Source organism: Mesoplodon bidens (genome assembly GCF_964165515.1).
Source record: "Mesoplodon bidens genome assembly, chromosome: 15".
NCBI classification, from domain to species: Eukaryota; Metazoa; Chordata; class Mammalia; order Artiodactyla; family Ziphiidae; genus Mesoplodon; species Mesoplodon bidens.
In genome coordinates this window covers 23,472,258-23,499,216 of record NC_138171.1, presented here as the reverse complement: position 1 = coordinate 23,499,216, position 26,959 = coordinate 23,472,258, and the positions used below count along the sequence as shown (strand labels likewise).

Genomic DNA, 26,959 nt, shown 5'->3' with positions numbered 1-26,959 from the left:
TTTTTTTTTTTTTTTTTTTTTTTATAAATTTATTTATTTATTTTTGGCTGTGTTGGGTCTTCGTTTCTGTGCAAGGGCTTTCTCTAATTGTGGCAAGCGGGGGCCACTCTTCATTGCAGTGCGCGGGCCTCTCACTATCGCAGCCTCTGTTGTTGCGGAGCACAGGCTCCAGACGCGCAGGCTCAGTAGTTGTGGCTCACGGGCCTAGTTGCTCCGCGGCATGTGGGATCTTCCCAGACCAGGGCTCGAACCCGTGTCCCCTGCATTAGCAGGCATATTCTCAACCACTGCGCCACCAGGGAAGCCCAGTACTCTATGTTTTAACAAGCCTTCCCAGTGGTGTTGATGTGTACTAAAGTTTCAGAACCACTAGTGGAGTGATTGAGTGTGTTAGCTCTGGTGTCAGACTGTCCACATTGGAATCTCAACTCTACTATGTAAGAGCTGTGTGACTTGTGCAAGTTAATGCATCTTTTTGTGCCTCATTTGCATAATCAGTATAATTACGATCACTTTAAACTCTTTTTGAGAGTATTAAGTCATATAAAGAAGTTAGCACATAAGTTCAATTCTAGGAATGTATCCTGTAGACCTATTCCAGCATATTCTGGATGATGTATGTTCAGGATATTCATGGATGCATTGTTTATGATAGAAAAGAAACTCCCTAAATATCTATCCATAGGGGACTGGTTTAATAAATCATGGTCCTGCCGTACGAAGAATGAGGCAGCTCTTTATAGACTCATATGAAAAGATCTCCAGAATTTTCAAGCAAGGTACAGAACGGTGTGTCTAGTATGCTCCCATTTGCATAAAGAAAAAGAATCTATAGAATCTTTAAAAATGCATGGATTACCTGTGAAAGCATACTCAGGATACAGTGGGACAAGAAATCGGTGGCTGGAAAGAGGGGAAGGAGGGAAATTTATTTTTACCATACATATATCTTTTTATGACTTAAAATTTGCAGTATGTACATGCATTTTCTGTTCACAAAAATGAAGTTTTTAAAAAAAGGAACTACTTAGCATAGTGCCTGGCAGCGGTGGTGGTGGCAGTGACAGCTCTAAGCAGATGAATCATTGCAGAAATGCCGCCCAGAGGCGTCCAGGGTGTGGCCACGGCCTCTCCTCCCTTCATTTTCTATAGTCCATGTTGCCCCATTAGAGAATCCTTGCACTTTAAAGATGGAAAGGGCCTTAAGATTCTCTGGTATAACGATTTTATTTTAAAGATGAAGAAACCAAGCCCCAAGAGAGGCCATAACCAGCCCAACTTCTCCCAGAGGACTGAGGCTCAACCTGAGGCCTCTTTTGTAAGATCTTAAGACTAAGCTTTCAAAAATTTTGCTTTTAGAACCCCATCACCACTCTTCTTGGAAATGGTAAGGACTCCTCCACATAGCTGTTAAAAGCTAGTTGAGGTTTAGTTCCTAACCAAACTTTCTAGCCTTATTTTCCACCTTCTCCTCTGTTAATTCTCTACCCTAGCCAAATAGGTCTCTTCATTTACCCCAAATGCTGCTGCTTTCCAGACACAACAACTTGCCAGTTCTGTGCTCTGTCTGAAATGCCTCTCTCCTTCCTGTCTATTTGTGGAGATTCTACCTACACCTACACACTGCAGCAGAATCACACCTAAATCACACTTCCTCTAGGAAGTCTTCTCTGATTACTCAAGCTCACGGAGCTCTCTTTTCCCTCTGAACTAATTTTAAAATTTCTTGTAAAACATCTACTTCTTAAGACAGGAATAGGATGGTTCTCTGCTCCTTGAACAATGGGAAGTGGACTAAGATAGAGCCAGCTCCTTATCCTGACTCCATTTCTGGAGAAAAGTGGGTAAATGACCTTGGCCTTCCTTATTGTCTCAGGGAAGCCCTGGGTGAGGATGCCACTGAGCCAGCCCGGAGCCAGGACCCTGTCTGCAAAAACTGCTGGGCCTGTTCCTACCCTGATGTTTACTTGGCCAGGAGGCCCAGCGTGATGAAACCCGGCCCTGTTGCCGAGCACCTTGGGAGGCCTCCCTCCAGGGTCCCTCTGTGCTCAGACAGTGGCCCTTTGTGGAGGAGAGGAGCAGGACTGAAAGTGGAGCCGCTGGAAACCCTTCCTCCTCACCCCATCCCCCCGCCCCCCACCCCCGGCAGTCATGGACCATCCTGCGCCTGGGTGGCCTCTGTGCAAGTCCACGGCTGGCCAAGTGTGGTAGGTCCTCCAGGCAGCCAGCTAGGCTGGAAGGGCGAGGAGGGGTCCCGCCAGGATGGCCTGCTGAAACAGAGGCTGCTTCTAATGGAGCTCTCCAAAGAGGAGACTGGTCCCCCTGCAGGCCAGAGTGACACTTTCACCATTCCCACCACTGCCAAATATGCCCCTAGGATTTAGGGCTGGCCCTCCCTTCTGAGGTGGGTTGTCCCTTCTGCCCCTGTTTCACTGGACCCTACGCTCACTCGGGGGTGGGGTTTGGGGGGTGGGGGATGGGAGGGAAGATTGGGAATGCTTAGATGTCCTCCCAAACCTCGTGGGTAGGAATCAAGGGGAGGGACTAGTGACCACAGGAAGGAAGGTCACGTGTGGTATAGGTGAAAGTGCAATCACTGGTCGGGGGTCAGGAGGCCTAGGACTCTAGTTCCTGCTGAGCCACTGACTTGCTGTGTGACAATAGCCAGTTGCTTTCCTTTCCTGTGCCCCTGTGTCACTTTCCCAGATGCAAACTTATGGAGGCAGAGTGAACTTTTGCAGTTCTGATGTTTCAATATTCTGTGATCACAGGCAGGAAAAGGAAGAGCTGGGCGTGGGTTGGAGGTAGGTAACTGACACAGTACTCTCCGTGGAGGAAAAGGAAGAGCTGGGCGTGGGTTGGAGGTAGGTAACTGACACAGTACTCTCCGTGGATTCACCAGCAGTCGCTAAGCAGCCTCTTCTCTGCCTCCAGGATTCCTTCCCCCTCTTGTTTCCACCCCACTTTGAGGGCTTCTTGTGATGAGATCTAGAAGCTGTTTGATTTGGATTTGTTTTATCCCATATTTTGCCCTCAGAGGGAGGGGACCGTGCACAGAGCAGGAAGGGGGTCAGGAAATAAAAGAGAGAAGAAAATTAAGAGGTAAGGGTGGTGGGATTTCCTTGGTGGCGCAGTGGTTAAGAATCTGCCTGCTAATGCAGGGGACACGGGTTCGAGCCCTGGTCCGCAAAGATCCCACATGCTGTGGAGCAATTAAGCCCATGCGCCACAACTACTGAGCCTGCGCGCTAGAGCCCATGAGCTACAACTACTGAGCCCATGTGCTGCAACTACTGAAGCCTGTGTGCCTAGAGCCCGTGCTCCGCAACAAAAGCCACCGCAATGAGAAGCCCACTCACCTCAACGAAGAGTAGCCCCCGCTCACCGCAACTAGAGAAAGCCTGCGCGCAGCAAGGAACACCCAACACAGCCAAAAATAAAATTAAAAAATACAAAATAATAAATAAATAAAATTTAAAAATAAAAGAATGTCATAGCCATAGGACATGACAAAAACTGGTTAGAACCAAGTAGGTCCAAGATGGTGGAAGATTCAACTTCCAGTAAACCTTGAGCCTCATTATATGCTCATTGTAATATATTAGCATACTAAATGACACACCACTAGCACCATGACAGTTCTGAGGTTAACCATAAAAGGTCAAAACATGGGCGGTGGCCCAATTCCTTGAAATCTCCGCCCCTTCCCTGAAATAGTTGGAATACTCCTCCCACTCATTAGCCTATGAAATTACCCAGACCATAAAAACTAACCACCCATATAGTTTGGGGCCTCTTGTCTTCTGAGATGGCCCATACTCTGTCTGTGGAGTGTGTTTCTCTCTAAATAAATCCACTTCTTGGACTTCCCTGGTGGCGCAGTGGTTAAGAATCCGCCTGCCAATGCAGGGGACACGGGTTCGATTCCTGGTCCAGGAATATCCCACATGCCTCGGAGCAACTAAGCCCGTGTGTCACAACTACTGAGCCTGCGCTCTAGAGCCCGTGCTCCGCAACAAGAGAAACCACCAAAATAAGTCCGCGCACCACAACGACACAACTAGAGAAAGCCCATGCACAGCAACGAATACCCAAATCAGCCAAAACAAAACAAAAAATCCACTTCTTACCTATCACTTTGTCTGTCACTGAATTCTTTCTGCGATGAGACATAAAGAACCTGAGCTTCATTAAGTCCAGAGACCAAGTGTGTGATCTCAATTAAGAGACGATAGGTTGGGCTTCCCTGGTGGTGCAGTGGTTGAGAATCCATATGCCAATGCAGGGGACACGGGTTTGAGCCCTGGTCCAGGAAGATCCCACATGCTGTGGAGCAACTAAGCCCGCGAGCCACAACTACTGAGCCCACATGCTGCAACTACTGAAGCCCACGTGCCTAGAGCCCGTGCTCCGCAACAAGAGAAGCCACCACAATGAGAAGCGTGCGCACCACAGTGAAGAATAGCCCCCGCTCATGGCAATTAGAGAAAGCCTGTGCGCAGCGACGAAGACCCAGCACACCAAAAATAAATAAATAAAATAAATAAACTTATATATATAAAAAAAGATGGTGGGTTCTGGCTGGGTTCAAGTCCTGGCCTACGGGTTCAAGTCCCATCTGAGTCGCATGGTTTCATAACCATATGAGTCAATTCCTTATAATAAATCTATCTCTATATCTATCTATTGATATAGACATAGATATATAGAATATATATGCTACTGGTTCTATTTCTATGGATAACCCAGAGTAATACAATTTGTGATTTTTATGTCTTGTTTAAGAAATTCTTCTGTATCCTGAAGTCCTAAATATAATTTTCTTTAGTTACTTCTAAAGATTTTAAGGTTTCCTTTCCAAATTTAGGTCTTTAATCCAACAGGTTATTATTATGTATGCTATGAGATAGGAATCCAATTTTATTTTTTTCCAAATGAATAACCAGTTGTTCAGTATCAGTTAAAAATAATCCATCTGGGCCTCCCTGGTGGCGCAGTGGTTGAGAGTCCGCCTGCCGATGCAGGGGATACGGGTTCGTGCCCCGGTCCGGGAGGATCCCATATGCCGCGGAGCAGCTGGGCCCGTGAGCCATGGCCGCTGAGCCTGCGCATCCGGAGCCTGTGCTCCGCAACGGGAGAGGCCACAACAGTGAGAGGCCCACGTACCGCAAAAAAAAAAAAATAAATAAAAAATAATCCATCTGTATTAATTTCCTAGGGCTGTCATAACAAATTACCACAAATTGGGTGGCTTAAAACAACAGAAATTTATTCTCTCACAGTTCAAGAGGCCAGAAGTCCAAAATCAAGGTGTGGACAGAATTGGTTCCTCATGGGGGGAGGGAGAAAATATCCATGCCTTTCTCCTAGCTTCAGGTGTTTGCCAGCAATCCTTGGTGTTCCTTGGCTTATAGACACATCACAGTAGTCTCTGCCTCCATCTTCACATTGCCTTCTTTTTGTTTCTGTGTGTTTTCTTATATGGATAGCAGTCATTGGATTTAGGGCACAATCTAAATCCAGGATGAGTTAATCTTTTTTTTTTGCGATACGCGGGCCTCTCACTGTCGCGGCCTCTCCCGTTGCGGAGCACAGGCTCTGGACGCGCAGGCCCAGCGGCCATGGCTCACGGGCCCAGCCGCTCCGTGGCATGTGGGATTTTCCCGGACTGGGGCACGAACCCGTGTCCCCTGCATCGGCAGGCGGACTCAACCACTGCGCCACCAGGGAAGCCCCAGGATGAGTTAATCTTGAGATCCTTGACTAATTACATCTGTAAAGATCCTATTTCCAATAAGGTCATACTCTTTTTTTTTTTTCTTTTTTGGCTGCATTGGGTCTTCGTTGCTGCACACGGGCTTTCTCTAGTTGCAGTGAGCAGGGGTTACGCTTTGTTGTGGTGAGCGGGCTTCTCACTGTGGTGGCTTCTCTTGTTGTGGAGTACGGGCTCTAGAGTGCAGGCTTCAGTAGTTGTGGAGCTCGGGCTTAGCTGCTCCGAGGCATGTGGGATCTTCCCGGACCAGGAATCGAACCCGTGTCCCCTGCATTGGCAGGCAGATTCTTAACCAGTGTGCCACCAGGGAAGTCCCAAGCTCATATTCTGAGGTTCTAGGTAGAAATGAATTTTGGGGGGATACTATTCGACCTGTGACACCATCCTTTGCGAGCCTTTTGCAAATGTCATTTCTGTTGTATATCAAATGTCCATATATGTATGGTCAGTGTGATCATTTTATAATGCAATTTCTGATGAAATGGTTATACACTTTTCACAAGGTCATCTTATTTAATCTTCACAACAGTTTTATGAGATAAGTACTACTAAAATCACTAGGTTATGCTAAATTATGTGATAACAAACAACCCCCAAATCTCAGTGGCTTACAACAAAGTTTTCTCCCTCAGATTACACATAGATAGCTGTGGGGCAGCTGTGTGTTGGCTGCAGCTCTGCTTTCTGTGTCTTTTCACTCTAAGGTCCAGGCTGAAGGCACAGCCCCCATCCAGGTCATGCCATTCCAGTGGCAGAGATTAAAGAGCTTGATTTTAGACTAAAACATGCAATGGTTTTTCAAGTTTCTGCCTAGAACTGGCATATATCTCTCCAGCTCAAATTCCACTGGCCAAAGTAAGTCATGTGATCAAGTCTGACATTGGTCTGGGGAAGTGTACTCCTTCCTCTGGAGTCACATGGCAACTGGCTAGAATGTGTACCCTTACTGGGAAGGGGGAGAGCAAATAATAGGAGACAATGATATCTCTCCCGGAGGGGTTAAGTAACTTGCCCAAGGTCAAATAGCTGAGAAGGGACAAGAGCCAGGATTCAAACTCAGGCAGTCTTTCTCAAAGCCATAGTGCACGCCATACCTCCCTGTTGCCTGCTAGATGGTGTGCAAATATATCTTAGCTTTAGCGCTTCTGTCTGTGCGTTCCTGCAGCCTGGAGTGCCCCTCTACCTCTGCATGTTCAACTTACCCTTTAAGACTCCACTCTGGTCTCAACTCTTTGTGAACTCCTCTCCTTGGAATTCATCACCATGGATCCCCATCACTCTTTATAAGTATATATTATTATTATTATTATTATTATTATTATTTTTTTTTGCAGTACGCGGGCCTCTCACTGTTGTGGCCTCTCCCGGTGCGGAGCACAGGCTCCGGACGCACAGGCCCAGCGGCCATGGCTCATGGGCCCAGCCGCTCCGCGGCATGTGGGATCTTCCCAGACCGGGGCACGAACCCGTGTCCCCTGCATCGGCAGGCGGACTCTCAACCACTGCGCCACCAGCGAAGCCCAGCATATATTATTTTGTACTTACTGTCCTATCCCCTCTGAAGGGTGGGAATGCACTCTGATTTCTCACGTCTCCTCTGCCCCCGGGCTTTGCACAGTGTCCCCTAAATGTTTACAGTATTTCGGGATGAGATGAGTAGGTGGCGGGGCCCGAGCTGCAACTGGGCCGTGCTCCTGGGGATGAGAACACTTGGCCTACTTTTTCCCCCTTCTAACCTAAGCTTAGCACCTGATGCTCCAGTGACTGGCAGGTCAGCTCTGCGTGACTCACTCTGTAAGCCTTCAGCACTGTCACCTCGAGGCCCTGGGCTGGGGTGTGTGTGTGCTGGTGGTGGTGAGTGAGGAGATGGGAGTTAACTTTTGCCTTTCAGAAATCCTTCCCTCCCCCTGCCCCAGAAAAAGGACAAGTAAAAGTCCTTGTCTTAGATGGTCTGGGCAAGTCCCTACCGATCAGGCCTAGGAAGACTGGGGAGGCCCTGGAAGGTGCAGGGAAGGAGGAAAGCACTGCTGGGTCATAGGAGAGGAACAGAGAACAGGAAAGAGTGTGAACTGCGCATTGAAAGCCTTTACTAACTTGTCCAAGTGACTTAATTTAACCTTTCCGAGCTTCCGTTTTCCCACCTGTAACCTAGAGACCGTACTGATCTTGCCCTCTTCCCTAAGCTGTTGTAAAAATACATAGTAAAATGCTAGAAGACTCTAGGAATACAGCCTTGACATCACACAGACCTGTATTGGAATCCCCCTCCTAAACTATGCAACTGTGGGAAAATTGCGAATCTCCATGAGCCACGGTGTCCTCATCTGTAAAATGGGGATAATAATTAGAGCTACCTCCCAGGGTGAGAAAGCTATGTAAGTAAAGGGCTTAGCACATAGTGCTCTATAATATTGGCTGTTTTCATATGCGTAGATGATACTTATTATTTAAAGGAAGGACCACAACTGGTGTCATTTGGGAATGTTAAAAGGAGGGGAACAGAGTCTAACTTTTCCTAGAACTGATTGCTTCCCTTAGCCAAGTATGAGGTGTGGCTCAAAGGAATGAGGAAGCAGTTCGTGTGGTGACAGCACGCTGTCTTCACAGATCTTTGGGGAGGAGTAGAGAGGTTAGCTGACGCTCCCCAAAGACTGGAGGTCCTTGTCCCCTGAGCCCACCCCCTACACATGCAGTCCATTGACTCCTTCTTGTCCCCTCCTACCAATCTAGTCACCAAGTTCTGGGGAGGCAGCCTTTGTAATAATAATGATAGTATGAGACTAGTGATATCGTTCCTTTGAAGTGTATAAAGGCTGTCTACTACATTGTCCCAGTTAGCCTTCATGATCTCTTTCCCATAAACAGAATCCAGAGTTAGCAGGGACTTGGAGACTCTTCTGCATTTCACAGATGGGGAAATTGAAGTCCAGAGAAGGGAAGGGATTTACCCCATACCCCACAATAAGTTAACGGCAGACGCAGAACTAAAACCTGTAGCTCCTGACTTCCAGCCCAGGGCCAGTGCTTCTGTCACCACACACCTGTCCTTGGCTTTCCATTCCCACTGCCACCTAATCTATTCTGTTATCTTCTGGACCACTGCAATGGTCCTCCCTGCCTCTGGTCCCTTCATATCAATCTCTTCTATATATACAGCCAGGTAACTGTCTGGAAGCACGGCCTTGATCTTGTCTTTCCCCTCCTAATAGAACTTGCTCATTTTTCAGTTTGAAGGGTCATCTGATTCCTAGTTCAGCCTCCAGTTGAAGACCCAGTCTTTCTCTGAATACATTTATTGGCAGGGAGTTCATCACTCCCAGGGTGGTCCATTGTTTTCTTGGATCGTGTGGACTGTTAGAGATCTTTATAATAAGCTGAAGTTCTCCCCCTGGATGTCCACACACCGGAGCTGAGTGGAATTCTTTCACATCCATTTGTCAGCACATTTGTGTTTAATATGAGCCAGGTCCTGGGTGGATTAAGTGCTGAGGGGAACAGAAAGGGGAATTAGAGATGGAGAGGGGGGCTTAGGCGTTCGCAGAGTTTTTTATTTTGTTTACTAGACCTAAATGATAAGAAACAAATCAAATCCCCTTTCTGTGTGACAGCCCTTCAGATGTTTGGAGACAGCCACTATATCCTCCAGTGCTTTAGCTTCTCAAGGATATTTAAATCATTCACCACACAACATGGCATCCAGGTCCTCAGCATTCTGGTCTCTTCTAGACTTGCTCCAGTGTGACAGTGTACTCCTCAGAACGTGGGGCCCGAGCTGAGCCCCGTGGTCCAGGTGTGATCAGCCCAGGGCAGCATAGAACCTCTAACAGAGGCTAACAGAGTTAGAACCACAGAGGTCTAACCTTTTGTTTCTTTGATACAGTTTATCATGTTCACTCTCCTCCCCTTCCTTTAAAAAAAAAATTAATTATTGATTGTGTTGGGTCTTCACTGCTGCGCACGGGCTTTCTCTAGTTGCCGAGCTGGGGCTACTCTTCATTGTGGTGCGCGGGCTTCTCATTGCGGTGGCTTCTCTTGTTGCGGAGCACGGGCTCTGCTCCGCAGCAATGTGGGATCTTCCCAGACCCGGGATTGAACCCGGGTCCCCTGCATTCGCAGGCGGATTCTTAAGGGATTGAACCCATGTCCCCTGCATTCCAGGCGGATTCTTAACCACTGCACCATGAGGGGAGTCCCTCCTCTTCTTCCTTTTTTCTTTCCTCCTTCCCTCCCTTCCTTCTTTCTTTTTTTTAGCCACATTGCATTGTTGAGCTTGAGGTCAATTCAAACCTGTAAGTCATTTTCACCGGAACTGCTCTTAATCTAGATTCTTTCTACCCTGTATTTTGGGCACTTGTCCAATATGGCAGCCACTAGCCCCATGTGACAATTTACATTTAAAGTACTTAAAAAGAAAAAAAGAAAAAGTTAAAATTAAAATTTTAAAATTAATTGAAATTAAAATTTTAGTTTCTCAGTTGTAGGAGCTACATTTTAGGGGCTCAACAAGCCACAGGTGGCTAGTGGCTACTACATCAGACAATGCCAATTTAGGATATTTCCATCATCACAGAAAGTTTTGTGGGACTGCTGTGGTTTGGACTGAAGGGCAGGAGTTTACATTTATCCCTTGTGGTACCTCATCTTGTTGGTTCCAGCTCAGCTCCAAGGCTGCCGAGATCTTCTGGAAACTAATTTTGGTTTCTGGAGTGTTTGAGGGCCCTCCCAACTTCCTGATGGCTGTAGATATGATTAGCGTTTCATGCCCTTTTCTGCTTCACCTAAAACCACTGATAAAAATGCCCAGCACAGCAGAGAGAGCTGCAACCAAGCCCTGCACATGGCCCTGTGATCTACAGCCTCAGTCATGCAATAGTTTAACAGATGAGCCTACATTCCAGGCCCTGTGTACTGGGTACTGGGTACACATAGGGAGACAGAAGACGGCAAGTAAAGAGTCATGCTGCGGTGGGTGCCCTAAGAATTCAAATGCCTTTGCCTCGCATTCAGGCCTGCTTCTGTCTGGCCTGTGGTAGTTAAGTGCAGGCTTGGGAATCAGCTTCCTGGGTTTGGATCCTGGCTCTGCCACTTTATAAACTATGTAATGTCTTTGTGTTTCAGTTTCCTAAAAAATAACCTCCATCCCACAGTGTTGTTATAGGATTAAATGAGTTAGTGCAAGTAAAGCTCTTAGAACAGTGCCTGGAATACAGTAAGTGCTCCAAACACATTAGCTATGATTAGTTCTCATGATTAATTATAATTTTCCCCTGGACAAGCCATACTCAGTCCTGCTGTGGAGTCTCAGTGCCCTCACTTCTGCCCTCTTTTAGTTTGTGGAAGTCTTTCCAGGCCCAAACTAGGCCTGCTCTCCTTGATTTCTTATGTTCTTAGCTGCTCACCTGGCACTTAGTATCCTATACTGGAGGGGGGATCGCAGTGAAGAACCTGAATAATTGTTGGGCTTCATCTTGGTTCTGCGCTGCCTGCTGGAGAGACCTAGGACAAGCTTTCATCTATAAAATGGGGATGATCATAGCTGCCGCATAGGACCACGGTCAGGGCTAAGTGAGACAAAGTAGGTGAGAGTTCCTGCACTTAGTAGGCCTTTTCATCCAGTGAAACCTCTGAAAGTGCTTCTTCCACGTCTCTGTGTTTCATGTAGTATCTAACAAAGGAGGTCAGGCTCATTATTCCCTGCAGTTCTGGAGGGCCTGTCCCTGTCCTAGGAGCCCTGGGCAGGAATTCCCTGTTTCTTCTTCTATGTAATGTGGATACCTAATCTGTTCCCCACCTTCTCCTCGCTGCTATCTCGGGCTTGCTGACCTTGGGGTGGTTCCTCCCCATCAGCCTCAGTTTTACTAGGACCGGAAGGAGCACCTATAAGGGCAGTGGTGATTTTAACTCTAATTTAGGAAAGCTCTTTACTTTGGGCGTGCCTGCGATTGTGGAGGGTGGGCGTCGGCGTCCAAAGCCAGGGTCCAGCCCTTGGGGATCCCCTCCCCAAGGGTCCAGAGGTATCGCCACCTGAGGTGGGGCTGAAATGCGCGGCGCGGTCTTCCTCGAGCTCGGGCCGCGGGAACAATGGGAGGGCGGCGGAGAGCCGGGTGGGCGTCGGCCAGGTCAGGGCTGGAGGTGGAGGAGGCCGGCGAGCTGGGCGCCGGGCCGTGGGGTTAGCCCGGGGCACCGGGCCGAGAGCCGAGGCGTCTGGGCCAGGGAAAACCGAGGTTGGCGCTGGCGGGGACCAGAAGGAGGCGGGGGGCGGGGCCCGAGCCCACCGGGCTGGGAAGGGAAGGGCGAGGGGGCCCGGGGTGGGGTCTCCTTTTCGTCGCCCCGTCGCTCGCCCCAGCCTACGAGCTCCGCGGCGGCACAGGTAGGCGCCGGCCCACGTTGGGAAGCGGGCGGCAGGTCACCAGCGCCAGGCGGGCTCGCAGGGCTCAGCCCCCTCCGCTCCTCCTCTCCCCAGGGGCCCGCGCGGCTCCTCCCTACGCGCGGCCCCGGCTCGGGCTGCTCGGGCGGCGCTCCTCCGGTTGCTCGCTCGCTCGCTTGCCCGTGGCTGCCGCGGCGGCCGGGATCGCCGCCGCTTCCTCGTGGGGAGCCGGCCGGGGCGGGGCGGAGTGGGGAGACAGGGTGAGGGGGGCGGGCGGGGAGGGGGCTGCGCCGCGGGAGGGAGGGAGGGAGCTAGCGAGCAAGCGAGCAAGCCAGCGAGCGGGGCATTTGTGCGCAGCTCAAGTGCGCCTCGGAGCCCGCCGAGCGGCCGCGGGACACACCGACCGAGGACAGACAGCGCCCGGAAGCCGCGCCGCCGCCGCCAGGTTAGCCGACCCCGCCGCCTCCTCCGGGCCCCCGGGACCCCGCCGCGTCTGGGCTGGTGTGTGTGGGAAGGGTGATCGCCGAGGGCTCCGGGCTCGGTTTCCCGTCCTCGAGCACTGACAGGCCGGCGGGCAGGCTCCGGGGGGCTGGACAGCACCGAGGCGGGGGGCGGGCGCTCGAGCCGGGAGCCCCGGGCCTCGGTTTGTGCGTCTCAGTGCTGGCGCCGTATGTGTGTCGGGGTCCACGTCGCCGGGTGTGTGCTGGGTGTGAGCGCGCGTGTGCCCGTGGGTCTGTGCAAGTGGATGATCGGTGTGTGCGCGCGTGCGTGTGTGCACCGGGTGTGCATCTGTGTGTGTGAGAGGCTGTGTGCCCTGTGTGTCTCCGCGCGTCTGGACTGGGCGGTGTGTGTGCGCGCGTGTCTATGCGTGAATGTGTTTATGAGAGGGTGTGTCTGAATGTGTAGCCGAGTGTGTGTGCATTTGGATGAGTGTGTGTGCCAGTGGCTTCGCTTGTGGCTGGAACCTGTGGCGGGAGTGTGTGTGTGTGCGCGCGCGCGCCACTGTGAGTCCCCGTGTGTGCGCGTGTGAGGGCGGGTGTGCACCCGCGTAGCCCCGCGTAGCCCCAGAGTGCGTGTGCGCGGCTTTGTCTCCGCACAGCCGGGAGGAAAGGGTGGGGGCGGCGGCCGAAGCGCTGCCGTCGCCGGGAGCCGGGCACCTGGCCGGGGCAGAGGGCAGCGGCGGCGGCGGGAGCGTCCCCGCCGGGCCTAGACTCCTTGCTGGCAGGTGGGCGGCCACACCCCGGGGGCCGGAGGGAGCCGGACTGACAGAGGGGCCCGCTGGAGCGGAGGGCGTGTCCTGCCTGGAGCCCGGGAGTGTGTGTGTTGGTGATGGTGGAGACAGCGGTCCCCAGGCTGGTGACCCAGTCGGTTCAGGGATCCATTTCCTGTCGTGGTGCGGGGACAGTCGGCCAGAGCCAGACCGGGTCTGGCCAGCTCAGCCGCACTCCCATCCTCACCCCTCCCAGCTCCCTGGGGTAGAGCCGCACCTTAGGTGCCCTGAAGGGAGGAGGGAGAACCACTCTCTTAAAGGGCCAGTGTCGTCTCCCCCCCCACCCCGCTCCAAGGAACGCCCCCTCAGATGTCTACTTTGAGAGAGGTCTCTGGGTGTGTCTTACTCCGTTCTCCATGTATCGGTGCAGCGCCTGCCTTTGGAGATGTGTGCATGTGTGTGTTTCTTGTGCATTTGGGGGTGCAGATGTATCTTATCCGTGAACAGTGAATAATGCATCTCTTGAAGTCTATGTGTATGTGTTTCTTAATGAGTTTTAGTATATTTGTTTTTACGTACACATAGCTGTTTGTATGTTAGTGAGTCTGTGCATGTGGGTTTGCAAGATAAGTGGCATTTTGCTGCCAACTGGAATAGGATAGAAAAATTCTGTCCAGGGCCACCCTATTTCAGAAAAACTGGGTGAAAAGGCGGTTTGGAAATTTAGCCCCCGGCTTTGTGGGTTTCAGATGCTGGTACTGAAATGTAGGTAGACTGGGATTAGACTGGATATGAGGATAGAAACCGAGACTCTTACAAGAGGAAGGAAGTGTTCTGGACGAAGGCTATCCAAGTGTAAGAATTCACCCTCCACTTCCAGTTCTTCTTCCCTAGAACTTCACCTCCCCCTCTGCTACTCAGCTTGCCAGGATAAAATGCACAGGATTTGGAGTGTAAAGGGAGGGAGCTGGGAGTATGAAAGGAAGGAGGGTGGATGGGTGATAGGATTGGGGACCAACAGCAGATTTTTGCAATTTTAAAAATGTTTCCCTACTGAAGGCAGCAGAAGCTGGGGGAAAGCTGAGCTTGCTGTCCCCTTTCCTGAATCCCTTTCCCAGGGCAGGAAAGGCTCTGGTCTGCAGCTCAGGAGCCCTGGAATTTGGTGCAAGGGTCTCCTTTGGACTTCGGTCAAACCTTTCATGTTTTTACCTGTTCACTCAACACATTTTTATTGAGCTTCTCTTATGTAAGGGTCTAAACCCCCTAAGCCTCAGTTTCCCTAGCTGAGCAGCTAGTAGGCTGGATTCTGAGACTTTGAGTCCCCTTCCCTTTCTCAGAGTGCTGGAGTTTGTCTCATCGTTACCCAGATTTAGGAATCTACCCTTTTAGTTCCCAAGGATCCTGGCCATGGGCCCCGCTCACCACTCCTCCTTGCCCTCGTATATTCTAGTCTAGAGCAGTGGTTCTCAAAGTATGGTCACCCCACCAGCAGCAGCAGGGTTACCTAGGATCTAGTTAGAAATACAAATTCTTGGGGCTCCCACCAGATCTACTGAATCAATAACTCTGGGGGTGAGGCCCAGCAGTCTATGTTTTAACAAACACAGGAAATCCTGATGCACATTAGAGCTCAAGAGAGGTGCAGGCAGGGAGCTGGAACCTCCTATAGGATGAAACACCTGGAAAGCATCTCCTGCCCCCTTCCACACACATACCTGAAGTAGCTGACAGCCCTAACCTGGCAAGTAGAGGTTCTGACTTCAAGTCCCAGGTCTTCCTTGTGATCTCGGACAAATCACTCCTTCACAAAATAATTCAATGACTTGTTGACAACATCTGCTCTGGGCTAGGTTCTGAGCAAGGGGTTTCCCTGCTCTGCTTCGTTTCTCCATTTATTACGTTGATTTACAAGGCCTGCCCACCTCTCTAGAAACCAGTCACTCTGGCCTTTTTTTTTTTTTTTTGCGGTACGCGGGCCTCTCACTGTTGTGGCCTCTCCCGTTGCAGAGCACAGGCTCTGGACGCGCAGGCTCAGCGGCCATGGCTCACGGGCCCAGCCGCTCCGCAGCATGTGGGATCCTCCTGGACCAGGGCATGAACCCGTGTCCTCTGCATCGGCAGGCGGACTCTCAACCACTGCGCCACCAGGGAAGCCCCCCCTGCTTCTTATGTTGGTTAACTACCACTCTTCAGATTTCAGCTGAAAAATCACTTTCTCAGGGGAGCCTTCACCAACAACTCCTTTAAGATAACTCAGTCTTCCCTGTTATACCTTCTTATAGCTCCCTGTATTTCATAGCACTTATGAGAGTTCATAATTGTATGTGAGCTTGTTAGTTGTTTGTCTCTCCTCACTGGATTGCAAATGCCATCTGGGCACAAACTTGCCTATCAGTCTTCCTAGTGCCCCCACACCGTGTCTGGCTTATGACTGGTGTTCAATAAATTTGTTGAATGGATGACTTTATAATATGGGACATGGTATTAAATGATACCCTTTGTCCTCTCAAGCCCTGACATTGTAATATCTAAACAGTCTTCAGACTTTTCTTTTTTGGCTGCGTCAGATCTTAGTTGCAGCACGCGGGCTTCTCTCTAGTGTGGCGTGTGGGCTCCAGAGCGCATGGGCTCTGTAGTTGCAGCACACAGGCTCTCTAGTTGTGGCGCATGCTCAGTAGTTGTGGTGCGCGGGCTTAGCTGCCCCGCGGCATGTGGGATCTTAGTTCCCCAACCAGGGATCAAACCTGCGTCTCCTGAATTGGAAGGTGGATTTTTAACCACTGGACCACGAGGGAAGTCCCCAGGCTTCAGACTTTGTTGAAGTAGATTTATCTGTCTTTTTTACTGCTAAGTCGCCTGGCTATAGATTTGAGCCCCTATTGTGTGGCCAGGCCTATGCTGGGTTCTGCTCTAGGGGAGACGGGAAAAAGCTCTTTAGGAGATACAGCCTACCTTGTTTTCTGTGTCCTCCTGGATTAAGATCCTGCAAGAATGAGAAGAGGAAGAACACTGAATAAGGAATCTAAAGACCTAGGTCCACGTCTTGTTACCTGACTGTGGGCAAGTCACTCTTCCTTTCTTGCTTGTTTCCTCTTCTGTAAAATGAGGGTATTAGGATGTATGGTGTACCTAACATTGGTTACTAGCACTGGCGCTAGAGTAGGGAGCACTGTCTTCGCTACCTACTAGTTGTGAGGACTTGGGCAAGTGACTTCATCTCTTCGTTTTCTCACCTGTAAAACAGGATCAGTAATAGCATCCGTTTCAAAGGGTTGTTTTGAGAATGAAATGAAGTAACATACGTGGACTGCTCGGCACAGTGCTGAGCACATAGTAAATGTTTGGTAAATGGTAGCAATTGCTACTGTTATGGCTACTCCACAGTTCAACATTCTTTTTTTTTTTTTTCTTTTTGCGGTATGCGGGCCTCTCACTGTTGTGGCCTCTCCCGTTGCGGAGCACAGGCTCCGGATGCGCAGGCCCAGCGGCCATGGCTCACGGGCCCAGCCGCTCCGCGGCATATGGGATCCTCCCAGACCGGGGCACGAACCCGTATCCCCTGCATCGGCAGGCGGACTCTCAACCACTGCGCCACCAGGGAGGCCCTACAGTTCAACATTCTTGAATGCCTTTATACTGGGCCCTAGGCCTACAGTGACAGAAATGAATACAACAGTGTTCCCAGGCTGAGTGTGCGGGGCAGACCTGCAAAGATGAACAATGTACAAGGTGGCGGGGTATGGCTGTTTGTGGAGGAAAAGGCAGTGTTTGGGCTGGATTTTATCTTCCAGGTAGTTGGAGCAGCATGTGCAAAGGCACCATGACTTGTTAGGGGAAATACAAATAGTTCCATGTGGTTGGAGCAGAAGGCGGTGAGTGGTGGGGACAGGTGGGGTGAGTGGCTGGAGATAAAGAGGAATTTGAGGCCAGATCTGACACAGGCTGAAGAGCCTGAGTCCTACAGGTTGTGAAGAGTTAGGCAAGATTAAGCTAGCCAGGAAGGATCGAATTTGCATTTCAAAACCACAGCTCTCCAGGTGGTGGTAGAGGCTGGCATGGGTGGAGGGGGAGGATGGTCCATCTGGAGTCGGGGCTCAAAGGGTGCTTATGTGCATGATGGAAGGGCCCAGTGCGATGGCTAGACACCTGGGACATGGAAGAAGCCCAGTTGATGGACTTCAGGCCAGCCTGAACCAGGGGAGTGAAGGAGAGCTGAGAAGGACTCCTTCATGGGCCCCAGGCCTCCATTAACCTCCAAGGCTGCCTAATGAGTGGGAATCTGAAAAATGGAATTTAAGAGTCTCAGGTCTGCTGCTCAATGGACTCACTGTGTATTAATTTCCTAGGGCTGCTTATTGAAATACCACAATCTGGGTGTCTTAAAAAAGCAGAAATTTATTCTCACGCAGTGTGGAGCTAGAAGTCAGAAAGCAGGGTGTCGACAATGTTGGTTCCCTCTGAAAGCTCTGAGGTGGGGTGGCAGGGGCATCTGTTCTGTACCCCTCTCCTAGCTTCTGGTGGCAGCCAGTAATCCTTGGAGCTCCTTGGCTTGCAGCTGCATCTGCCTCTGTTGTCACATGGCTTTCTCCCCTTTCTCTGGTGTGTCTCTGTGTCATCTCCTCTTCTTCTAAGGACACCAGTCATCTTGGGTTTAGGACCCACCCGTATCCAGCATGACCTCATTTTATTTTAACTAATTGCTTCCGCAAAGACTCTATTTCCAAATAAGGTCACATTCTGAGCGTCTGTGTAGACATGAATTTGGGGGGACACTATTCAACTCAGTACATACAGGAAGATGGAAAAGAGTGCAGGTCTTGGAGTCCCACAAGCCCAGGTCCCAGTCCAGGCTTTGCAATGGAGCAGCCATGAGGCTTTTTCTCAGCCTCAGTGTCCTCTTCTCTGAAACGGGGACAGTAGCACCTTCAGTGCCGGGTTGTGGTGGTGAGACTCGGTCAAGATAACAGATATGAGTGAGCCTAGTGAGGTGACGCACAGCAGGCACCCCGTAATTACTGCTTCTGCTTTGGCTCCCCCTTCTCTACACTTAGTAGCCTGGACAAGCCACTTAAAATTTTTTTTAAATTAATTAGTTTATTTATTTTTGGCTGTGTTGGGTCTTCATTGCTATGCACAGGCCTTCTCTAGTTGTGGCGAGCGGGGGCTACTCTTTGTTGCGGTGCGCAGGCTTCTCATTGCGGTGGCTTCTCTTGTTGTGGAGCACGGGCTCTAGGCGCGTGGGCTTCTGTAGTTGCAGCATATGGGCTCAGTAGCTGTGGCTCGCAGGCTCTAGAGCACAGGCTCCGTAGTTGTGGCGCATGGGCTTAGTTGCTCTGCGGCATGTGGGATCTTCCCGGACCAGGGCTTGAACCCATGTCCCCTGCATTAGCAGGCAGATTCTTAACCACTGCGCCACCAGGGAAGTCACAAGCCATTTAAATCTTGCTTCACTTTCCTTATCTGCCAAATATGAATAATCATCGTCCAGCTCTACTTAACTCTCCAGATTGTGAATCTCAGGGGATAATGAGAAAGCTCTTTGTAAACTGCTTTAGAGTTTGTGGCTGTGTTTTTAAATTATAATCGTCATCTTCATAATAACGCTTGGCCATTGCCACATCCATGGCACTCTCAGCAGAGCCCAGCTCGGCACACTCCTCTTCTGAGGCAAGTTCTCTTTGCCCCTTTGTGCTCCAAGGTATCCTACCAGCAGGATAGCTGCTGTCGGAGTTCGGAGAACCTTAGAGAAACTCCTCGTCCTCCGTTGCCCTCATTAGCCAGAGGAAGGAAACATGCTCTGAGGGAAGTGACACCCCGCAGGTCACACAGCTGGTCAATGGCAATTGGAACACCTCGTTTGTGGTTCCTGTTTAAAGTCTGAATGGTGCTTTTTCCCTAGTTGCAACTTCAGCCTCTGAAGCAGGACCTTGGGGCAGGTAGAGGCCTGGAGAGGGCTCCGCATGGGACCTGGAGGTGGGGACCCAGTGGGGAGAGTCCTGCTGAGTCAGGATCAGAATCCACAAGGGGGTCCCTGGGTCCTAAGTGAGCGAGTAGTGCCTCTGCAGGCTGAATGGGCAAGTGGTTTTGTTCTCAGCCTGGCTCTGGCCATCTCTGCCTGCTCCAGGGGAGGAGGCCGCCATGGGCAGGCAGCAGCCGTGTGGGAGCCAGAGCCTGGAGGTATCCCAAGGCTTCAATATCCCTACTGACAGCCAGGGTGGTGCTCCTCAGCAGACTGTATCCCTTTAAGCCTTGCCTTGGCGGACCTGGGGGAGGCTCTGGAAAGGAGAGGAGGCTTATCCTGTCTTGGCAGTTTCCCTGAAGTCATCTTCCTTTCCCCCAGGCTGGGGAAGCCAGGCCACTCCTCAACCTTGATTTTCCTTTCCCTTCCTCCCTCCTCTTCTCAGTCTTCTTTCCTTCCCTTCCCCTGCCTTCCCCTCCTCTCTCTCCCCATCATCTCTCCAGGTTAAAGGTCTAAAGAGAAAACCTCTAGACCCAGTTCATGTGGGTGGTTTGGGGGTTGCTTGAGGCCACCTAAGAATTAGAAAGCCTAAAGTCTTCCTCGTCAGAGGCTCGCTCTGGTGACTGATAAACAAGTGCTTACGTTTATTGGCTCACCATGTGCCAGGCCCCGTGCTCAGTGCTTTATGCACCTTACGTCTTTTAATCCTTGCAACTACCCAGTGAGGCAGAGATTACGGTCCCCATTTTATTAAAGGAGGCTGAATAACTTGCCCAAGGCCTACCCAGTCCTCAGCCAGCAAGTGGCACAGCTAGGATTTAAAGCCAGATCTAGCCAAAACCCACAGGTGGTCTGGATTCTTTCCTATACTGCCCCGGATGGAGCCTGTGAGAACGTTTAGGGGTCCACAGAGGGATGCACACTTGCTCAAATTTGGAGAACAGATTCTTGGCTCAGAGAGTGGAGTCTCCTGCTTCCTAAACCTATGCTGTCACCCCATCAGGGACTGGCCTTCCTACCAGGAAGGACAAGGCTCTGAGCCCCTCTGGTTCTAGGCAGCTGCCCACCTGTTGGAGAGATGCTGCATCAAGAGCAGGTACCAGGGCAGGACTGAAGGCACTTGGCTTTTTCTTTAGATGTTGTTTTGTCACTGGCCACCTTAGTTCTTCATTGATTATCTTGAGTCTCCCAATTAAATGAGCTTATCATCTGCAAAGCATGATAGTTTTATCTCCTCAGAAGGGTGCTTGGGGGCTTGGAGGTCCTCTGTCAGGCTCAGTGATGGAGGGGAGGGAGGCAGAGGCTGCAGCCAGGAAACGGAGATTCAGGAGCAGAGTTGTGTTAGAAAGGAAAAGGAAGGGAGCCGGACCTGGCTGAGGGCCGGAGTGAGAGTCTGGAGAGAGGAAAAGAGCCTTTAGGCTGGGGATGATAGGAACCCTCCTCCCACCCCAAGTGCAGCCCAGGAGTCCGGACTCCCTCCCAGGCAGGGCTGCTGATTTCAGAATGTCAATTCAGAATCTAGCCAGCTGCAGTCAGCTTGTTGGGCCTCCACTCACCCCCACCATGTCCATGACCATGACCAGGGCCAGCTTGAGCAGGTGGCTCAACCAGAAGGGACCTTGGTTAATGAGCAGTGGCTTTAAAACTTCTAGCCTGGGGGCTTCCCTGGTGGCGCAGTGGTTGAGAGTCCGCCTGCCGATGCAGGGGACACGGGTTCGTGCCCCGGTCCGGGAAGATCCCATATGCCGCGGAGCGGCTGGGCCCGTGAGCCATGGCCGCTGAGCCTGTGCGTCCGGAGCCTGTGCTCCGCAACGGGAGAGGCCACAGCAGTGAGAGTCCCGCGTACCACAAAAAAACAAAAAAAGCAAAAAACCCCAAAAAACTTCCAGCCACGGAGCCCTCTCTATGTTCAATCTGTGAACCAGCTAAAAGGAGAGCGGCTGAGCACCCTGTGGTGGGGGCCCCAGAATCAGCCTGTTTTAATAGGTTCCAGTCGAGGTGACTGGGACACAGAGGGTTCTCAGACTGCCCTCGGGAACGCTGGTCTCAGATGTTTGTGAACTTCCGAAACGGCATGCACAATTCTCAGAGTGTTCCCTGTCCTCCGGAAAGGATCCACAGGCACCATGTGAGTCTCTGAGTCACGACCCATAAAAGTTCAGAACTGTCGACTTCAGGGCTGTTTTGTGGAGTGGGAGCCTAATGACTGGAGAAAGGTGGCTGGGAGGTCACGGCAGAGTGAAGCATTGAAGGCAGATTTCTCCTACCGCTCAGCACATGGCTGGCTCTGCTGCCAAGGGACTGCGAACCGGTCTCTTCCCTATCTGGGCCTCAGTTTTCCCAGCTGTAAAAATGAGGGTTGGACAGGATAAGCCCAAGGTCCCATGCAGCTTTGATCTGTAGTTCTGGAAGCCAGGTCTCCTGCTGCCCAATTCACAGTCTTTTCCCCTTTCCTTGTTTCCTCCCCAGCATCACCCACTTCTGGTGGGGCCACTTCCTCCCTTCAGCATCTCCCATCTTGAGAGAGTCTGTACAGAGCCTGGATTCTAGCCCCTTGAGCCCCTTCTGGCAGACTATGTGCCCAGGCACTCAGCCCTCTCTCCCTTTCCATGCCCGCTTACCAGAATGAATCAGCTGCCTGGGAGTCTGGGGACGCTCATGGTGGCCTCTCTTCAGGGCCGGACACCTGGGACCAGTGCCAAGGGGAGGGGCTTGGAGAATGCATTTGCTGTGGCTCCTGGGACATGCCCAGTGCTTACCTGTGTCTTTGCTCCAACTTCCTGGGTTCATCTCTGCCAGGAATGCCACACCCCATCCTTCCCCAGTCACTGCTGAAATCCTGCCTGCCTTGTCAAGGCTCAGCTCAGATGCCACCTCTGTCCCCCAAAGCCTTGTGAGCCCTCCCGTCCCCAACCCCACAGGGAGATTTGTCTTTCCGTCCTCTGCATTCCCTTAGCACCTTATCTGGTCTCCTCTGGGGACAAGTTCTGCTTGCTCTTGGCTTTATCCTGGGACGTGGCTTGTCTCTCTTGCTAGATTGTGAGTTCCAGATGTCTCATGCTGTGCTCCCAGCACCTAGCATAGGGCTTTGCACAGAGTAGGTACGCAATAGAAGGTTTTGAAGTTTTATTTACGGAATCTGCCTCTGGCCCTGGGCTGGGCTGGCTTCTATGGGGCCCCCATAGCCCCATCACTGGCAGGTCACAGCTTCTCACATATCCCCTCCTTTATGTGTGGATTGGAGGGAGGCCAAGTAGGGCGGTGGATAAGAACTTAAATTCCAGTCTTATGACTGCCATCTCCTGGCTCTGTGACCTTGGGCAAATCATTTCACCTCTCTGAGCCTCAGTTTCCTCAGTTGAAGACAAAGGGGTAGGAATGACAAGTCTACGGGGGGCTTGAGAGGATGAACTGAAATGATACGTGTAAAATGCTGAGATCTGAGCATTGTAAAGAATAAATGGTCAATAAGCAATTATAATTCATTATTTTTCAGGTAATGGTTATTATCATTGTTGTTTTAGCAGGCACCTACTGTGTTCTCATGGTGCTGGGGGGCAAGGGTGAGGGACAGAGAAAAATAATTGCAGGAGTTCCTTGGTCTGCAGGGTCTTAAGGTCACATAGGGCTGGTAAGCCTCTCCTCCGGGGAGCAGTGTCTGGGAGAGACATGGCTGAGTGACTTGAGGAGTGAGTGACCAGTGTAGACCCTGTGCTGGAGGTTTGCGCTGGATGGACAAGAAGCGGGAGGGAGCCGTGGGGAGCAGGGACACAGGTATTCCCCGTGGAGATAAAGGAGGCGAGCGCCAGGCGGGGCATGGGAGAGTGGGGCACATTCTTGGAGCGATGCGGGCAGGATGCAGGAAAGGGCAGAGTGGAAGCCGAGGCAGCTCTAGAATCTCCACTTAGAAGGGCCTTAGGGTCAGCACCCCAGATGGAGGGGGAGCTTCAAGCTTTGTTTCACCAAGAAGAAATTGGGGGAATGGTAGCTCATGATGCCGCTACTGAGAACGACAGAGAGAAGACTGGAAAGGTGGGGCAGAAATAAAAAGTTGGGGCTTTTGTTGTGAGCCCGCAGGGCCTTTGTCCCTCTGCCCAGGCTTGAGCTGAGAATGCTCAGGGGTGAGCTGCAGCTCCCGGCGTCTGCAGGCCTGTTCTCAGAGTCTTTCTCGTAAATATCAAGGCTGCCTGTTTCCCTGGCCAGGATCTGAACTCTGGTCTGTCTGAAGTTAAAACGCAAACTGATCCCAGAAATGTCAGAATCTCTAAATACCGGGAGAAGCGATCCCTTAATCCACACCCCCTCACCTCCACATTACACAGATGGGAAGCAGAGGTCCAGAAGTGGGAGGCCCTGCCCAAGAACGCAGAGTGAACGGGCCACAGTGAGTTTCGCTCCAGCCTGGTGTGGGCTTTTGTCGTTTGTAGGCCTGGGTTAGGGGTTGGGGGAAGAGGGTGAGGAGGGGGCCCAGGGAGGGGTGTAAATGACAAACAAATGCCAAATTAGGAGCCGTCGGTTGCCAGGGTGTGTGTGTGTGATCCCAGGTGAGTGGGATGTGAGTGGGCTGGAGCCATCATCATCCCGGGCTTTCCTTCCCGGAAAGGAAAAAGGGCCACATAGGTGTGATCCAGGGGAATATTGGGATGTGGGGGAGTTCAGGGGGTGGCCTGAGAAGAGGAGGCTGTTGCCAAGCAGCAAGAGACATGACTGTATCACAGCGGCACAGAGTATCCCAGCCTCTTGGGCCTGGCCTTGTACAGCCCTGTAGGTGATACCGTAGTGTTATCTGTCACCCCTTGTTTATGGGGAAGAATGAGGGCTGCAAAGGTCACAGCTAGGAAGAGCAGCGCCAGGGCTGGGGGACTTCAAAGCCATTTCCCGGCATGTCCTGGGTGGCTGCCCTCTTGGTTCTCAGCCCAGCTTGGTCTCAGCAAGGACCCAGGACAAGTGAACTTTTGCCATCCTTCATTTCTCCTCCATCACTCCACCCCCTTATTTGTTAATTAGAAATATTTATTGAGCACCTACTATGTGCCAGGCGCTGTCTGTGACCTTATAGAACTTATGCTGTCACCCCTTAGCTGCCCCACACTGGTAGGTTGGGACCAGAAGGAGGAGGTGGGTTGCTTCACTCACCCCTTTCTCCCTTCACACCAAGCCCTTCCCCTCTATCCCCTTCCAAGTCCACCTACCCCAGATGGGACTTTTTGCTGGAACTGCCTCCTGCTGAAATGGAAACCAATCAGAGTTAATAGTTAAACCTAATAACTGGCGAGAGTTTCACGCGGTTAGGCTGGAGTGAGGGGGCTAAGTGCTAGCTGTGCCCCCCAGGAGAGGGGTGGAGCTGCCCAGGTTTTTCTAGCCTATACCTGCCACCCTTTCCCTGCTCTGGAATCTGCCGCCAGGGCCTGCTCCTCCCCTCGTCCCCGGGGGGTGAGGGGTGGACTGCCTCTTGGATCCTTTCCCTTGACTCCAGCTGAGGTGACCCTGGGAGGTGAGTACAGGTTCTGGCCCTAGTCCAAGGGCCTCTGGGTGAGTGTTCTTGGGTGAGATGTGGGGGAGGGCATGGCGCCGAGCCTCAGAGACCCAACCCAGAGGGCAGGCAGCCAGTGGACCTTGCTGGCTTTGCCTCCTGCTGGGTAGGGGTGGGGAGGGTTGGGAAGCGTACCCCAGTGGCCTAAGCCCCGTGTGCAGGACAGTCACCCAGTGCAGCCCATGCCACTTCCTTCCCTTTTCCCCTCTTCACTGGGTATCCTGTTAGGGGCCATTCTTTGCCATTTAGACTGGGACAGGAGGGAATTTAGTGGCAAAGGCTAGAAGCCTGAGCCCCAGACCGGGCCCCTGCCAAGCTTTAGGGACAGAGCTTAGGCTTCGAAGTCAGACAGGCTGTGGGTCAAACCTGGGAGACCTTGGAGTGGTGGCCCATCTCTCGGAGCCGTAGTGCCATCTGAGCAATGGGTACTCTATCCCTTTGTCACCAGTGCTGTAAGTATAAAGGCACCAGAGGTAGATATTAATATCGGGCTCCTTAGGGGGTTGGAATGAGTAGACACCATTCTATTGACATTCAACTTTATTTATTTATTTATTTATTTATTTATATTTTTTTGCGGTACGCAGGCCTCTCACTATTGTGGCCTCTCCCGCTGTGGAGCACAGGCTCGGGACACGCAGACTCAGCGGCCATGGCTCACGGGCCCAGCCGCTCCGCGGCATGTGGGATCTTCCCAGACCGGGGCACGAACCCGTGTCCCCTGCATCGGCAGGCGGACTCTCAACCACTGCGCCACCAGGGAAGCCCTCAACTTTATTTTGAGAGGCCTAGCTCTGGCTTAGGGCCAAGGAGGGCACCAGTCCCGTGACTTGACCGTTAGAGCTGCCCCATACAGTAGCCACCAGCCACATGAGACTACTGAGCATTTGAAATGTGGCTGGTGTCACCGAGAAACTGAATTTGTAATCTTATTTAATTTTAGTGAATTTAAAAATTAAAAAGAATACTCCGTTATTGGAAAACTTCTATGTATGTTTCTGAACTTAGATTTGTGCAAACACTTTTTCAATTGTAAAGGCTAAGAGACTCTAAATATCTGATGAAAATTTAGTGTCAGAATTGAGATGTGCTGTAAGTGTAAGGTATACACTGGATTTAGAAGATTTAGTATGAAAAAAAGATTGTAAAATATTTCAGCAATACTTTTGGATTTTTTCTTTTTTTGGGGGGTGGGTCTCAAGGCTTGCGGGATCTTAGTTCCCCAACCAGGGACTGAACCCGGGCCCCCAGCAGTGGAAGTGCAGAGTCCTAACCACTGGACTGCCAGGGAATTCCCTCAATAATACTTTTGATATTGATTACATGTTAAATAAATGTACTATTAAAATTAATTTCACCCATTCCTTTGTACTCTTTTAAATGTGGCTACTGGAAAAATTTAAATTACATATTTGGCTTGTATTATGTTTTGATTGGACAGCGCTGTTCTAGCCTAAGTTGAGTTGGACACATTTGAATAATCATACAAGAAAATAGAGCCTAGTTATTTGGGGAGGTTTGGGGGTGAAGGTGAAGTCGAGATATTCCCCCACTCACCACCCCCCATACCTGGGCCACACTCCATGGTGGAATGTTAGGCAGAATAACTCCACAGCCTCAAGGATAAGATCAGGGCTTCTGGTGTCAGATGAAGAGCCCCTGTCCGGGTGGCCATGCTATGCACTTGCTCTGTGGGTGACCTTAGGCAAGTCACTTCACTTTGCTGAACCTTAGTCTATCATCTGTAAATCTAGCCTAAGGGTGGGATTTATCTCATTGATGGAGGGGATCACCTGAGATATAATCCAAGTGCACGCTTAGCACAGTGCCTGCACATTTGCACGGCCGAGTCTTAGCTGTGGCTGTGGTTACTACTACTCCTGGTTGTGGGAGTTGTTGCTACTGCTATTGGATCTATCAGCTTGGATTCAGTTGTTCCATTTGTCCAAATGGGACATGGGTCAGAGGGAAAGGAGAAGTTAAAAGAGCTTGAGGGTGGGAGCTGGGATGGGGATTGCTTGCCTTTAGGGGAAGCTCCTTGGATCTTCTGGTTCTATAGGTGATCAGGCAAAGATGTGTGCCCATTTTATAGATGAGGAAGGTGAGGCCTGTTGAGA

The 26,959-nt window shown here is 51.1% G+C and overlaps 1 protein-coding gene across 3 annotated transcripts in view; it reads left to right on the top strand.

Moving 5' to 3' along the window:
• EPB41L1 (erythrocyte membrane protein band 4.1 like 1) overlaps window positions 1–26,959 on the top strand; it is a 142,745-nt gene that overhangs the window by 2,917 nt on the left and 112,869 nt on the right. The window contains exon 1 of one of the 3 annotated variants that reach the window (XM_081255772.1): window positions 11,934–11,997. The exons of 1 other annotated variant lie outside the window; for it this stretch is intronic. The gene's annotated coding sequence lies outside the window, so the exon portion shown is untranslated. Of the gene's footprint in view, window positions 1–11,933; window positions 11,998–12,452; window positions 12,586–26,959 lie in introns of those variants that run through there. One more of the 3 variants, XM_081255770.1, reaches the window with a different exon arrangement.